The sequence below is a fragment of the Saimiri boliviensis genome, chromosome 5 (genome assembly GCF_048565385.1).
Source record: "Saimiri boliviensis isolate mSaiBol1 chromosome 5, mSaiBol1.pri, whole genome shotgun sequence".
NCBI lineage: Eukaryota > Metazoa > Chordata > Mammalia > Primates > Cebidae > Saimiri > Saimiri boliviensis.
In genome coordinates this window covers 106,174,038-106,178,868 of record NC_133453.1, presented here as the reverse complement: position 1 = coordinate 106,178,868, position 4,831 = coordinate 106,174,038, and positions in this window count along the sequence as shown.

Here is a 4,831-nt window from a genome sequence, read left to right as displayed (position 1 = left end):
AAGAAGTGGACATAGGGAATTGTTCGAACATGTTTAAATGGGTGGGAGGGGACTCTGAGAGAGTAACACAGATGCAATACCATAGGAAGCAGCTCTTCCCCACGCACTGTGGGACAAAATGAAGAAGGTGGAGTAACCAGAGCCAGAGAAAGGGGCACTCTCTGGTGGGTGCTGCCACAGTGAGAGGGGACCTGGAAGGGTGGAAGCTGGAACCAGCGGTTCCTTCTGAGGGGAAGGGCTGCTGTTGGGTGATACGGACAGAAACAGACAAAACGGGGAGGCCCAGTGTCTCCGCCCCTCCAGCTGGTCTCTCACGACCCTTATTGGCAGAACCTAACCAGAGGGCAGTTGGTCAAGCAGGGTGTGCAGAGCCCAGCCCCAGTGCCACAGGGAGCAGAAGTGAGGGTGGGCTTTCTGCTGAAGACCACAGCTCAATACCTGCATGCCCTAGGTCTTGGAGAGATTTCTGAGCGTCCTGTTCAGTCCTACGTAGCACCCCATGGTTGTAGTTGGCAGGCCCATGCCTGCTCCTTACTCTTCCAGGATATTCCTGGTTATCCTTGTTCATTCATTTTTTTTTTTTTTTTGTAAAAGCAATATTGCTTCAGGTATAGATTGGGATTCTGTTAAATTTATAAGTTGCTAGAGAGAATTGTTTTTCATGTAGAACCACTAGGACAAGGCTTCCCATGAGTTTACGTCTTCTTTTCCTATTATTTAAACCTTATTATTTCAACGTGTAATGACTCTGCCTCTTTCTATACCAAATTCTGTCTAATTCCAAGTTCTTAGTCACAAGCAACAATCCAACCCTGGCTGGTTTAACTGCAGGAAAGGGGCACTGAGAGATCCTGGGTAGGTCTCAGAGTCACTGTGGTGCCACTCTTGCTGCTGGCCAGTGAGGCCACCGCCTGCCTGGTTGACCACGTGGGTGGGTTCAGAGGGGCTCTGCTGCCCAAGGGGGTGGTGCTGCAGCAACCATGATGGCTGTCCCAGTTCTGGCATCACTGGCTCCTGGCTCTAGGTCTGGGGTAGGGCATCTCACTGGCCATATATCAGGAGAGCTGGGACCTCTGCTGTCCTAGTGGCCACAGATGGCAGCCACAGGCCGTGGAGCCCTCAGATGGGAGAGAAACCTTCTGTCAATGGATGACTTACAGTACATGCCACTCTGGACCAATAACAGTTGCCCAAGAAATGCTCGCTCACATTATCCCGAGATGGCTCCTCAGCAGGACTGAAGCGGGTGATTCTGGGGATGATCACAGTGCCACCATGCCAAAGCAGCTCGCTGCTGGCTGTAAGCTGGTGAGGCACATGGCCAGGAGCTGGCAGGTTGGCCTCTTCATGAGCAGCCCGTGACCCTGGGTATGTTCTGTCCCTCCTGGGTCTGATTTTCTCCTGTGCACAGGAGAGAGGGGAAGTGGAAGGGCTGGGGGGAGGCTAGGCTACATGGTTTAATTATTTTATTTGGTATGCATCATGCATGAAGTGCTATATATAAAGTCTTATGCAATTTTAAATATAACCAAGGAGCAGATGCCATATGCCCATCACCTTGCTGAAGAAATATATGAACCACAGTTTAGAACTCTTCGTTGTCCCCCCCACCACATATCAATACGCATTTTACTGAATTTTGCATTCATTATTATCTTTTTGTCTTTTTTAATACTTTCCCACTATATTAGCCTGCTCTGGCTGCCGTGACAAAGTGCCACATACTGGGTGGCTTCAAAAACACAAGCGTACTTTCTCCAAGTGCTGGAGGCTTCAGAAGTCTGAGAGCGAGTACAGGCAGCACTAGCTCCCAGCGAAGCCTCTCTTCCCAGCTTGCAGGTAGCTGTCTTTTCACTGTGGGAAGGGAGAGATATCGTTCTCTCTCTCTCTCTTTTTTTTTCTTTTTTGAGAGAGAGTCTCACTGCGTGGCCCAGGTTGGAGTGGAGTGGCCCGATCTAGGCTCACTGCTACCGCCACCTCCCAAGTTTAAGCCATTCTCCTGCCTCAACCTCCCAAGTATCTGGGACTACAGGCACACACGACCATGCCCGGCTAATTTTTGTATTTTTAGTAGAGACAGGATTTTGCTATGTTGGCCAGGCTGGTCTTGAACTCCTGACCTCGTGATCCACAAGCCTTGGCCTCCCAAAGTGCTGGGATTACAGGCTTGAGCCACCATGCCTGACCTCTCTCTTCTTCTTTTAAGGCCATGAATCCTGGCAGATTAGACCACTCTCTTGACCTCTTTTAACTTAATTAACTCCCTAAAGGCCCTGTCTCCAAATACAGTCATGTTAGCATGTATTCTGGGTCTTGCCTTTTTCCGAAAACCACATGCTTATGAGATTCATCCGTATTGATGTGTACAACTGTTTATTTTTCAATGCTATTGAAATAAGTATTCTATTGCATGACTCTTCCATATGCACTGACCCATTCTTTAATTGATGGTTATTTGGATTGTTTGTCATTTTCAGCTAATAGTGGTTCTGTGAACGTGGAGTAAATGAACAAGGGTTTCTCTAAGGAATATATGTGGGAATGTAATTGCTGAAGTAAGGACATCCTCAAATTTGCTGCTTCTGTGGTTGAAGATTTTGACAACATCCCTAGTATTTCCCCTCCCTGTATCCTTGTCTCTTGCCATGTGGCCTTGGAACTCCCTTCGTGGGAGGCAGAGTCTACCGTTTCTTCCAGGAGCCTAATGCCGTGCTGTGCTGTGTGAGGCTTTGTTGAGCAGAGTGCAGCAAAGTCACGGCATGCTTTGGAGCTTCTGGCACGTCTGCTCTCTTGGAAACCTATGAATGAGCCTGGGTTAACCTGCTGGCAGTGGCAACACTGGGATGCAGAGAAGAGTGTCCAAGCCAAGACCACTGGATGAGTTTCTTGTTGCTGCTGTAACAAAATACCAACAGTCTATGGTTTGAAAGAATACAAATATATTATCTTGTAGTTTTAAAGATCAGAAGTTAAAAATGAGTGTTACTGAGTTAAAATCAGTGCAGGCAGGACTGCGTCCTTCCAGAGGCTCAAAGGGAGAATCCATCTCCTTGCCTTTTCTAGAGGCTGCTCTCATTCTTCGGGTGGTGGCCTCTTCATCTTCAAAGTCAGCTGCCATCTCTCCTGGTCTCTGGCCTGGCTGCCGTCATCGTCACATCTCTCTCCCATCCCCCTCCCTCCTTCTCTCCCTTGCAAGGGCCGTTGTGCTTGTGTCGTTCACGCGATAGTCCAGGATGACCCTCCTTGCAGGATCCTTCACTCGGTCATGTCTGCAAAGCCCCTGTGGGGCACAGTCAGAGCTAACACATACCTGCTGTTCTTTTTTCAGTTTCTTCATTTGATCCTAGCTCATTACTTTTGAGCTTTTTTCATTTTGGGTAGAACATATACAAGTGTACATTTGCCTCTAAATATTGCTGGCTGCATCTCACACATTTCGATGTGTACTATTTTTATTGTCATCCAGTTCTAAACAATTTTCTGATTTCTGCTTTTAATTAGTCTTTGATCTATGAATTGCTTAGAAGTGTGATTTTTACATTTCCAAGCAAATTTTATTCAATTACGTTTTTGTTACTTATTTCTAACTTAATTACACTGGACCCAGATGATATAGTCTAAATAGGAATCCAGTCTTTGAAATTTACTTAGATTCGCTTTATGGGGGTAGCATGCGGTCAATTTTCTTAATAATTCCAGGCATGCTTATATGTATTATGCATTTTCCAATTGTCAAGTGCCATATTTTAAATTTATTCACTAGGCCAAGTTTGTCAATTGTGTTGTTCAAAATTCAATATCCTTGTTTATTTTGTCTGTTTGCTCTACCAATTAGAGAGAGAGCACTCTTAAACTTCTCTATAGCCGGGCGCGGTGGCTCAAGCCTGTAATCCCAGCACTTTGGGAGGCCGAGGCGGGTGGATCATGAGGTCAAGAGATCAAGACCATCCTGGTCAATATGGTGAAACCCCGTCTCTACTAAAAATACAAAAAAGTAGCTGGGCATGGTGGCACATGCCTGTAATCTGAGCTACTCAGGAGGCTGAGGCAGGAGAATTGCCTGAACCCAGGAGGCGGAGGTTGCGGTGAGCCGAGATCGTGCCATTGCACTCCAGCCTGCTGGGTAACAAGAGCGAAACTCTGTCTCAAAAAAAAAAAAAAAAAAACTTCTCTATGAAGGTCGATTTGTTAATTTCCTCTCAACATTCTGTCAATATTTGCTTTGTAAATTTTCACTCTCTTATTATATGTGTTAATTTTAACTCCTTTGATAAATTGGAACTTATCCTGTAGCCACCCTCTTTACTCTAGTAAGGCTGCTTGGCTTTAAAGTCAGCTTTGTCCCTTCTCATGGCTTTCATTTAGTGAGTATTTTTTTCTATCTTTTTTTTTTTTTTTTTTTTTTTTGAGACAGAGTCTCTCTCTGTTGCTCAGGCTAGAGTGCAGTGGCATGATCTCAGCTCACTTCAACCTCCACATCCTGGGTTCAAGCAATTCTCCCACCTCAGCCTCCTGAATATCTGGGATTACATGCACATACATGCCTGGCTAATTTTTATATTTTTAGTAGAGACAGAATTTCACCATGTTAGCTAGGCTGGTCTCAAACTCCCGACCTCAGGTGATCCTCCCACCTTGGCCTCCCAAAGTGCTGGGATTACAGGCGTGAGCCTCCATGCCAGTCCTGAATTAAGTTTTAATTGGAGGATCCAGGAAAGGCTTTCTATCTTTTTCTGTACTTCCAACTGATTGTTTTACTTCCACGCATTTCTCGTTGTTTGTTTAGTGTAATCTCTTATAAATAACATACACCCAATTTAAAAGTAAATGG